Genomic DNA, 12,479 nt, shown 5'->3' on the forward strand with positions numbered 1-12,479 from the left:
TGCGTCTGAAGCAGGTGGTCTTACTACTAGACCACAGAGGAGGTTAAGTTTAGCTTTAAGTTTTCAAAATTTACGACCTTCAGCATCTATATTTTTAGACAAATTAACTGCATTTAAAAACGGCACGTAAAACAAACTTTAAGGCTTTTATAACAGCTTTAAAACTCCATACCTACCAATTAACTATGCTTTTTACGATCACACAAAAATCAATAAACAAAAATGTTTACATTACCAATTAAGCAGCAAAAACAAAACAAATAAAATATAATTTCAAAACGCTTCAAACGGTTTACATCAATGAATCAAGCGCCGCACGGAGGCATAACTCACGGAGCTATAAAGATCTATAGATCATAATATAGATCCCTCGTGGATCGTTCAAAGAAATCGGAAAAAAGTCCACCAAGACACGGCACCATAATGCATGCCATTGTACCCGTCTCGCTCGCACTTGTACCGTAGAAGGTGTTAGAAAGAGAGAGAAACACGTCTTATTCAACAGCATCGCAAGATTTGCCTTTAGTGTTCTTCGAGTTTTTGAACCGCACGGTCGTGCCTTTCGGTTTTTCTTGTACCACATTTTTTCACGTACTTTTGTGTATTCACTCACTTCAGTGCAAATAAGAATTCTGAGGGAAACTCAATAATATCCTGTGTCAAGTGCATAGTGCTATAAAGTGAAACCCAGACTTATGTAACTCGGAATTTTATTAAAGGTTCGTTATTTTATTTTATTTATACTGTCATTCTTTGAATATCATTTTTGATCGTTTCGTTGCTTTAGAGAAATATTTTACGAGCGATATTTTCATTGTTATTTCACATCGATGCTGTATATTGGTTTTTATCGATACGGATATATTTTTATCAGTTTACTGTTATTGACTTAGCTATTACCTCATTTAATATACCTCTAAATGTAGATTAAAATGGTGTTTAATATGAATTAGGATTCCGAAGTGCTGTATCAGAAAAACTGAATAAATATCTAAATTCACGGAACCTCGTTATCCTAACTAACTTAGATTCTAGATAAGGCTGTGATAAGTCGATTAAAGATCTAAAGATAAAAATAAACTAGCTCATTTATTAGCGAATCTTTTACAAAGCAAAAGATTGACAAAAAAATATTTTTTCAATAAAAAATGTAAAACGTTTATCGTTTAGATCTCGCACGACAAACCTAGCGGGGGGTGGACGGGTATGATAGATAAAACGACAAAAAAGACGCCCTACTGTGTACGTTGGAGGATTATTTATTTTGTTTCGCCCACCGGAGGGTCGTACCTCAATTGACCTTATTGGAATATTGAATTTTATAAGGTAACTCTCCTCTGGAACAAGACCTCTTTTATTTTATTTTTAGACAACAACTTTTAAATATTTTAATATGACTTATTCCTTTCAAACACACAATACATAATATTGTGTAACTTTACAAAACGCTACAAAATGGAGACGTGTAGAGTGCCCTTTAAGGGCGACTAAAAAGCCTAATGACCGTTTTCACCATTAATCCCTATTTTCAAGTGACCCCTATGAAAAAAAAATTCCTGTTATGTGTTACCATAGGGGCTATTTAAAAATTAGGAATTGATGGTGAAAACAGTCATAAGAGTGCCAAATTTTGCCCGGTATTGAATTAAGATATTCCAAATCTACCCTTTTACTGGATATATTCATAAGCTAGCATAAAATTTATTTTTGATTCACTTGCAATTAGGCAGTCGGTGATTTTTGTCACTGAAATCATTAGTTAAATTGCATAATAAGCACCGCATGCTCATGCTACTTAAAACTAAGAATATTTCTTTATTTGTCTCATGTATTTAGTTTAAAACCAATCTATTTTCACAAACACTCATGCCAATTTACATTGTGAAATCACTTCGCTCCATGAAACAATTTTGTAACAGAGTTAACTTATTCTAGGGCGCCAGAATTTCTTTTTTTCAATCAAAAAGTAGGGCACCAGGATTTACATTTTCTTCTACCAAAATTCACGGGCAAAGCCGCGGTCACAAACAAGTATTCAAAAAATATAAACCTATGGGAATGACCACGTTCACACGGACAAAACCACGGGCGATCCTTGTCTTCCATCGAAGCTAATTTGAATAAACAAACATCCGAAACTAACATTGAGTACAAATTAAATTTAATTAATACTTTTTATTGCGTTTTCCGTGTGATACAATCAGGATCTTAATTATGTTGTTAAATTAATGAGCATACAATTTAATGACGTAGCCACTTTGAGTAGAATGTGGGTAATTCAAATCAAAAAATCAAAATCAGAAGTCTTTATTTAATCTATCTAAATTTATAACTCAAAGATGACTGACGCCCGTATTCACAAACATTACTATGAGGTCTCACAGTGCGCGTGGACGCACAAGGTGACACACGAACCAGTCACAGTGCTCTATTCAACGCTGTGCGTTCGATTTGCTGTTTCACTTAAGCAAGTATCGTTTGTGAATACGGGCGTGATTGACTGACTGACTAACTGACTAATTGACTGACTGACTGACTGACTGACATAGTGATCTATCAACGCACAGCCCAAAACACTGGACGGATCGGGCTGAAATTTGGCATGCAGGTAGATGTTATGACGTAGGCATCCGCTAAGAAAGGATTTTACGAAACTCCACCCCTAAGGGGGTAAAACGGGATCCACGCGTACGAAGTCGTAGGCGGTCGCTAGTACATATGTATAATTGTGAATATGTCTTTTATATCAGCATTAAATAGTTATACGCCCGTCCGTATTCACAAACGATGCTTGCTTAAGTGAAGCAGCAAATCGAACGCACAGCGTTGAATAGAGCATTGATTGGTTCGTGTGTCACCCTGTGCGTCGCGCACTGTGAGACCTCATAGTAATGTCTGTGAATACGAGCGTTAGTCACAAATTTAGAAATACTATGTAGCTCTATTATAACTAAGAAGGGGACGATTTATTGTTCGTAGTTAGATTAGTAGAGGATATTTTCAGAGTTCAAATGATGTCAAAGATGGGTACATAAATAAGTCATAAGTTTTATGAAAGGAAATATATTTTTGTAACAAACATACCAAAGTGTTTCTCAAGCTTTAATGCGTTTTCTAGCGAATGTTAGAGTTGCCCTCATATCGATAATTTTGACTATAGATTTATACAATGAAAGAACTAATTTGGAAGATATATCCTATTTGACTATTGTGGTCAGATGCATTAATTATACTTGTGTTGAACTAAAAACTGACATATTTAATCATTTTTTTGCACTGCGTCATATAGTCGCAAAGCTTGCAGTATGGGTGCCAGACAACGGGTTACATACTTTACTATTTTCTTGAAATAATTGACAATTAGGTACTTGCCATTTAACATGACTTTTTTTGACTACTTTGGCTAGGCACCATCTTACTTTAACTATAAAAAAAGTCAAGTCTGTCAAACTCCATACAAAAACACCGCTTAAGCAACTGAGGCTTAACAAATTAAGACATTTTTGACTTTGACATTAACATTTAATTATTCGACTATCGATATCGATGTCCACCATTGAACATCACTAAACCACGGTATGCCTCAAGGTGCTTTATATTGACCGTGGGCCACTCTTGCGCAGCCTACAGCCATATATCATGCCTTAAGCACTACGCTTATGGCGACCGCCTGCTTGGTGGTTCGCGACGTTAGGGTTACTGGTTCGATTCCCGCCGGGGGCAAGTTTTAGTGGGGGGTAGACGAATTTGTATAAATCCTAAACTATAAGTATTATGTTGAAGTATGTTTATATTATACTGTCGCCATATATGATCTGTATATTTTCAAAATTAATAATCTATACCCCTGAAAAAAGACCGTGACTGTCTGTCTTTGATATAGTAGCTTCTAAAAAACGGACGAACAGATTTTGATGTAGATTTTTTTTGTTTGATAGCTCTATATTTTGCGAAGACTTTTAGGTTAGGGATTTTGCCCGACTGCCAAGGATGGGTAGAGAGCAGAACTGTGTAAAAGAGGTTTTCTTACAAAGCAGTGGTAGGGTTAAAGTAATACTAGAACGTGTAATAGCAGTCTTAAAAAACCTGTAAATAAATGAGTTAAGACTTTTTGCAAAAAAAATTGATCCTTTTTTTGCCAAAACACATTTTATAGTGAAGGCAAACAATTTTTTGTCTAATGTATTGCTGGAATTTCGAAATCCCATTGTTATTTCGAGCGAAGTCGCGGGCGGTGTATAGCAATAGACATTCTGCAAAGCTTACTCATAACTTGTGATATAATGCCGGCCTTATTCTTTCGTAATACTGTATACAGGGTGTCTTTGAATTATAAAAACTGATGGGAGTAGGTTATCTTTAATTTAATATCATGATTAACAATTGTCGAATAGATAATATTATTTATAACGATACCAATCAATTTTATTAATGAACTTAAGGCTGATATTCGCATATTTATTCCTTTGTGGCTTTTTATGACATCCACGCAAAAAGTGGGGGTGATTTCATTCTGTCGGTAACTGATATAATTGTTTATTTACTTATTTAGATTCTACTGGATAGCATGCACTAATGAAAATTTCTGATTAATTTCGTTGCGGGTCCAATGGCAGTTTAACTTTCCCCCGGGACCCACTTGACCTTCACTGGTTGGGTTTTATTGGCGGTCAAGCTGTAGATCCTGGCTACACAGGAGTTGCAGCGGTGGGAACGAGAAGTGGAAATAGTCCCGTTTTTAAAAGACACGTTGTTAATTGAGTTAATTTGTGCAATTTCTTTAAAATATGAAACGAGTCAATATTCTATTGACACCCTGTATATCAAGCAAAACCTAATATTTATGGATTTGCATTGTTTGAAACAAGTTTTGGTTATGAAGCCTACGGGAGCTAGATAACGTTCGTAATGGGCTCGTTTTGGACTAGGTGACCTCCATGATAATCATTTGTATGACCTAGTCGAGTTTTTGCAATCGAAAATTCATATTAGGGACATAGACAATAGGCTAGTTTCCTTAAAAAACTTTTATTCCGTCAATTATAACTGAAAAAAATTGGACACATATTTTTTACTTGTCGATAAAACAAGTAATTACTAAGTTATTCCGTGTGACGTCACAAATTGCTTCACTTTTAAGCACTTCTTGACGTCACGGGCCTCTTAGTTTGAACTTTGGCACGCTTTATCTCTTTCAATTTTCAATAGTTTGAAAAAGTGAAAATTTTTGAATGTTTTTGGTCAAAATATCTACGGTTTTCGATGTTTTTACATTTTCATATTGTTTTTAAGACTATTCCAACAATGTTAAAGTGTTAAAGCATCGAAAATTGTGGATATCATCTTCTTCTAAATATACCTATTAACTCAAAGGTGACTGACTGAGTGATCTATCAACGCACAGCCCAAACCACTGGACGGATCGGGTTGAAATTTGGCATGCAGGTAGATGTTATGACGTAGGCATCTGCTAAGAGAGGATTTTACGAAACTCCACCCCTAAGGGGGTATACGGGATCCACGCGTACGGAGTCGCGGGCGGCCGCTAGTTAAATCTAAAATTGAATTAAATTTGACAGTTGAAATCCGGATATGGACAAGGATAGAATAAGAGAAATGGGCGTAAATAATGCTTGCAATTTTATCGGCTATACACACAGTCTTTTGCTTGTTATTATTAGTTCATTTGAGATCGTTTGATATTACAACTATGTTGCTATCGCATCGATCTTTGTATCCTTTGTTGCTAAATCGTGAACTGTGATTTTTTATACTTTAACTAACAAGATGAAATGCTAGCATGATTCTGTGATCTTGTCTCTATTTAACAACTTCCTTTTATTTATCTTTATAGTCAAATATGCTGTAAGATTATTGTATTTATATTAATTAACTAGCGTCGCCCGCAACTTCGTACGCGTGGATCCTGTTTTACCCCCTTAGGGGTGGAGTTTCGTAAAATCCTTTCTTAGCGGATGCCTACGTCATAACATCTACCTGCATGCCAAATTTCAGCCCGATCCGTCCAGTGGTTTGGGCTGTGCGTTGATAGATCACTATGTCAGTCAGTCAGTCTCGTTCGTTGCGGGTCCAATGACAGTTTAACTTTCCCCCGGGACAAACTTGGCCTTCACTGGTTGGGTTATTGGCGGTCAAGCTGTAGATCCTGGCTATACAAGAGAACGGGAACGAGATGTGGGAGTAGTCCCATTCTCTAGCGATAATACCTTATCATCATCTTCATAATTTCAGCCATAGGACGTCCACTGCTGAACATAGGCCTCCCCCAATTATTTCCACAATGACCAGTTGTTAGCGGCCTGCATCCAGCGCCTTCCCGCTACCTTTATGAGGTCGTCGATAATACCTCACGAATAGCGTATTTTTTGGAATTGACAGTTTTTACTTACGAACCAAGCAACATACTTGCCTTTTATATTGGCTCTTATAGATTTAAACTTGCACTTAAAATAAATAAATATCAAAATATTCATCAAATTCATATACTTTTCGCCAGTCTTTCGTATGCCATATTATAAAATTGTTAGTTTGAAGACCCAAGATCGTGACTACAAAACTGGTCAGTCGATACATAGATAATATCAGTTACATTTGATCGGACCGCGACTATTGACTGCTTGTTCAACAATAAAAATCAGGACTATAGCAAATATTGTAGCCTTGGACATATTATACTTACGCCCGTATTTACAAACATTACTATGAGGTCTCACGGTGCGCGTGGACACATAGGATGACACACGAACCAATCACAGAGCTCTATTCATGGCACTCATACGAGTGGTACAAGCTTTACTAAGTTTGGGACAAAATAGCGCAGTGTATAATACAAAAGCTTGACACTATCGCCCGTATTTACAAAGTTGATGATGATGCTTTAGTGAAGCAGCAAATCGAACGCACAGCGTTGAATAGAGCTCTGTGATTGGTTCGTGTGTCACCCTGTGCGTCCACGCGCACGGTGAGACCTCATACCTAGTAATGTTTGTGAATACGGGCGTAAGTACATTTTATTATTTTGATCGAGTTATGCTGAAAATGCTTAAGTTTTATTACTGAAAAATACTTTTTTCCTGTGGATTTTCAGCTTACGTTTATAGCTTTAAATACTGAAGCCTGGAATCCAACCCAAAAAAACACAATTTAAAAATGAATGAATACCAATTTTGTCGTAAACTGACTGGCATTCCTGACTCTCTCACGCGTGAACTTGGAAGGGTAGAGTTAAAAGGTTAGGTCATTGTAAAAAATTGTTCTTTAAGACATCATGGCCGAGCTATTGTGGGACATTGTGTCCCGAATTGTCCCAGCTGTGACCGATTGCAACCAAAAGGTCAGAAGTCACGACCGTACAATATTATGTATTGAATAGTTTTTTTCTCCCACGACATTTTTGGGTTTTGGATGAAAAAGTTTGGGTTGTGACCGTTCAGTAATTTTTTTTTAATAAAATGAAAATATCTATTGCTTCTGAGTAATTTTTTAATTGCTTTCTAAAGGCATAATTTTGAATTCTTTTTATTTCCTATTTTCTTCAAATTATGTTAAAAAACTCATAAAACTCATTTATTTTTGCAAGTAGGCTTTTAAAAAAACACTTTTACACGTCCCAGTATTAACCCTACCACTGCTTCGGGACAATAAATGGGCCAGTGCTGAGAAGAAGCAACGCAAGAAACTCAGTCACTATTGTCAGCCTCTTTTTCAAGATTTTTCAGTCTTTATACACTTACAATACTGAGAGGGTACCACAATTTTTGCCCCGGTTGGAAAAAATCTAGATCTGAGGCTGTATCCTTTAGTTAGTTTATTACCCTTATAAGACTTATTTTAGCTTCTAACGTTGTCAATGACCCATCTCATACTAAAATTTATAAATTCAATGCAGTGGCTTTGGATTGCATCATCTTACTTTAACTTTAACAAACGTCAAAAGTCTGTCAAACTCCATACAAAAAACATCGGTTATAGTTATAGTAACGGTTAAAATAGAGTATGCAAACTCAGCCCTAGTTTCATAGAGCTTGCAAAGTTTGAGGCCAGGCTAAATAAATCTTTCTTCATCATCATCATCATCATTTCAGTCATAGGACGTCCACTGCTGAACATAGGCCTCCAATGAATTTCCACAATGGCCCACAATGGCACATCTTTCTTACAAGTTTTTAATTGGTTCAACTTTTAGAACTTATTAAAGTTTATAAAGAACAAATAAAAGTTCTTAATACATCACTATCAATACATCTCTACTTTTGGCTAAACTCATCTACTACGGTTTTGATAATTTAACACTAAAATGGTTTTCAAGTTATTTATTGGGTCGCTCACAAAGGGTAGAGGTATGTTTACCTAATGGTACAAAAACACTCTCGGCTAATTCTTCTGTTCACCAAGGTGTACCTCAAGGTTCTATCCTGGGACCGATACTCTTTATTCTTTATACTGCCGATTTGCCAAATTGTGTTGTAGACTGTGAACATCACCTGTTTGCTGATGATATGCAAATCTATTTAACATTTAAGCCCGCTGAAACAAATTCATCCATAAACCGCATTAATAATGACTTGGAACGAATTGCCAGTTGGTCAGATTCAAATGGTCTTGTTTTGAACCCGGCTAAGACTAAATTTATTATTGTAGGTACAAAAACACAAATTAAAATAATATAATCTTACAATCCTAAAATTGAATTACAAAATAGCAAAATTGAACAAGTGTATGAGGCCCGAAATTTAGGTGTGCAGATAGATGGTAATTTACATTTCGAATCACATGTACTCAATACAGTAAAACAATGCTATTATAGGCTAAAGGTCTTATATCAGGTTAGACAGTTTTTGAGTGAGGGATTGAGAGTTCGGCTATGTGAGACTCTGATTTTATCAAAATTAAATTACGCGGACACAGTAATTGGTGGTTGCCTGCTTGGTCGTACTAAGAAGTTGATTCAACGCGTCCAGAATTCGTGTGCTAGATACTGTTTCTCCATCCCTCGCAGAGCACACGTGACCCCATATTTAAATAGAAGTGACCTCCTTAACATGGAGTCACGGCGAGTGATGCATTTCGCGAGCCTCCTCTTTGGAGTAGTAAATTACGAGAGTCCTCCTTACCTGTTCAACAAATTAAAATTTACGCAACGCCAATCACGCATTACACATCGATTGATATGTCCTCCTTACAAAACCGCCGCTTTTCGTGGCAGCTTCAGGTACTTGGCAACAAAATGTTGGAACAACATTCCTCCACCAATACGTAACTGTGTCACAGTCAGAGCCTTCAAAGTCAAATTCAAGCTACATCTGCTATCTATCCAAAAGAATATTTAAAGTACCTACCTACCTGCCTAAATGTATAAACTGCACATACCAACATTAAAAGTAAATGATATTACACTCAATACATATTATTATTCATATTATCTTTTCTCTCTCAAACTTATTTTAAATACCTTAACATATATTCATATTTATTAAGTCATAAACCTTTATTGCATCATCTTAGATTATCATCATAATTATAAGGTGCTCAATAGCACAAATTAATGCACACTTACTTATTTTCTTCTATTTGTCAAATTTTGTAGTAAGTTGTAACGTTCGCTATGGGCCACGCACCCCTCTTTCATGGTTTCTGCAGAATACCAGTGGCCGTAACGTGCTCTTCAGTACGTTATGACCTCATACTGAGCAGAGACCAATTTGGTACAATGAATGTATTTTGCTTTTTAAGTTGATTGTACTTATTGTTTAATTTTTTGGTACCAAATAAATGTTTTTTCTTTCTTTCTTTCTTTCTTTCTTTCTTTCTTTCTTTCATTACGAGCTGAAGAAATAAACTGGCATGCCATTAATCATATTGCAACACTGAACAATTAAAGTATGAAGATTAATAGTTTGTGTGGTCCATTTTATTGTGTTAGGTCACTTTTTAATGATTGCATTAAAGCAATAAAAGCACTTTAAATATAATTTAATTTGCTGGCAAATTATGTTTTACTAGCGGCCGCCCCCGACTTTGTACGCGTGGATCCCGTTTTACCCCCTTAGGGGTAGTGATTCGCAAAATCCTTTCTTAGTCCAATGACAGTTTAAAAACCTCGGACTTACTAAGCTTTATTAATTGAATATTGAAATGGGTGGCCTTTTCTATTGAAATGGATTTTCTAAAAATACTTTTTATAGCTAAAGTTTGTTGGTGAACTTTAACCTTAATATTATCACTTAAATGATAATAAAAATAACCAAATACAATTCTAAAATAATATTTTAAACAAATTTAAGAGCTCTAGGATTAGTGCTATACAATATCGCATATCAATATACGACTAGTGATGGGAAATAGACCGATAATATCGATGTACGAAATGAATTGGTTACGGTCACTAAGATAAGGTGGTACGCGGAAAATTCGCGATAAATCTTGGACTGAATGCATTTGAGATGTAAGGAAATGTACTGTGTTACAGACAAACATGGAAATTAGACGTTCAAATAAATAAAAGAAAAAAGTCATTTAGTTTAAATAAGCCCTGATTTCCTAGGCCTAAATAAAGCAGCCTAAAGCCAAAACCATTCGTGACATAATTATTGAATTTTATAATCTCTTTTTCCACGTATTTTTTACTCAACTGCGGGGAAGCCAAAAGGAAGGGTTATGATTTTTATACTTTTCTACTCAGATGAAGTGATAACAAAATTGAATCTAGTATGAATAATACTTTGTCTAAGGTTTAGTTTTTCTACAGTGGATATTCATTTAGAATGAATAAGTTTCAGAAGAAAAAAAGAAAGTATTTGTTTGATTTTGAAGCTAAGGATCGGCTTTCTTACAATGCAAAGCTGACGACAGAAGACCAATGTTAACAAAGGTATAAAATGACACCTGAAATTAAATATTTTTATAACCGAAGATATCCGAAGAACAACGTGTCCCATCACTATTACGACTGGTCCGACCACTTATATGCTTAAATAAATTTGCCACATTATGTTTGGTACAAATTTGTCTGGGTATTTCTCTTTTGCTGCCTATAAATCACTCTTGTCTGTATATCCCAACTGGTTTGTTTATTTTTATGTATTGAATTGATTCGGATGTTAGGATTGAGTCGCATTTGATACGCAAAACTGATGCAGTGTCATCATAGGAACTAGTCCCGTCATCCGCTTTGCACTGAAGGGAATTCGAACTCTAACTTTTAACTCCTCCTATGTTCTTCTGATTAATTTCGTTGCGGGTCCAATCACAGTTTAACTATCCCCCGGGACAAACTTGACCTTCACTGGTTGGGTTATTGGCGGTCAAGCTGAAGATCCTGGCTACACAGGAGTTGCAGCTTTGGGAACGAGAGGTGTGAATAGTAAATATAGGAACTAGTGACTCGTGCTGCAAAGTACAAAGTATTTAGTCGCCGCTACCAACCGGGCAACATGGAAAGCATTGGGGGAGGCCTATGTTCAGCAGTGGACGTCCTATGACCGAAGATCTGGTGAAGGTCGCGGGAAGAACCTGGATGCGGTCCTGGACCGGTTGTTATGGAGATCCTTGGGGGAGGCCTTTGTCCAGTTGTGGACGTCATTTAGCTGAAACGAACGAACGAACTGCTGTAAGAAGAAATAAAAGAATCTAACTGAACGTGTTTTTAAACCTTTTCAAGGTAATGTTTTATTTAATGTTCCGAATTGAGAGATAAATAAATATTGATGCGACTTAAACGGCAGGATCTGCGTTAAGTCGAGCGAGTGTGAGGTGAGCCATTTGGTTAATGACGGAGGCTAAGGCCGGCCGCACGCTTGCGACCAAATTCTTAAGCTTTTATAAAAGCGAAAGGTCACTGATTGACTGACACACTCATCACGAAATCTCAGAAACTACAAGAGCTAGGAGTCTCAAATTTTGCATAAGGATTCCTTTTAGAACGTAGTGCTCACTGAGACGGGATTTCGCAAAATTCAACCCCTAAGTAAAACGGGATCCACGCGTACGAAAACGACGAAGCGTTTATGCTCAGAATGCCAACTTCTCAAAATGCCAACCGCTCGCAAAATGACAACTTCTCAGAATGCCAACTTCTCGAAATGCCAACTTCGCGAAATGCCAACTTCTCAAAATGCCAACTTCTCAAAATGCCAACTTCTCGAAATGACAACTTCTCATAATGACAACTTACAAATTATAATGAATGCAGGAGCAGTGAATGCTACCACAAATAATAAAAATAAATAAAAAGTCCATATATTACAATATCTCAATATCTTTATTTGTTACTATGTAATTAATCAATACACTAGGGTCATATCGCATCAATCTCTCATCTCAAATGTCGATTGAATGACATACACCTACCTATACAGGGTGTTAGGTAAATGGGTATATGAGCCGACACTAGCCCATGTTGACATGGGCATAGGTATAAATGGTATGGTGAAGTCAGAAATTTGATATCATCTTTTTTT

General features: G+C 36.3%; 1 protein-coding gene across 1 annotated transcript in view; it reads left to right on the forward strand.

Annotated features, from left to right (window-relative positions):
• The first annotated feature begins 540 nt into the window (after positions 1–540).
• Positions 541–12,479, forward strand: part of LOC135085770 (extracellular serine/threonine protein kinase four-jointed) — a 34,709-nt gene continuing 22,770 nt past the window's right edge. Inside the window, exon 1 of the mRNA XM_063980571.1 lies at positions 541–719. The gene's annotated coding sequence lies outside the window, so the exon portion shown is untranslated. The remainder of the gene's footprint in view (positions 720–12,479) is intronic.

The sequence above is a fragment of the Ostrinia nubilalis genome, chromosome 29, assembly GCF_963855985.1.
Source record: "Ostrinia nubilalis chromosome 29, ilOstNubi1.1, whole genome shotgun sequence".
Taxonomy (NCBI): Eukaryota; Metazoa; Arthropoda; class Insecta; order Lepidoptera; family Crambidae; genus Ostrinia; species Ostrinia nubilalis.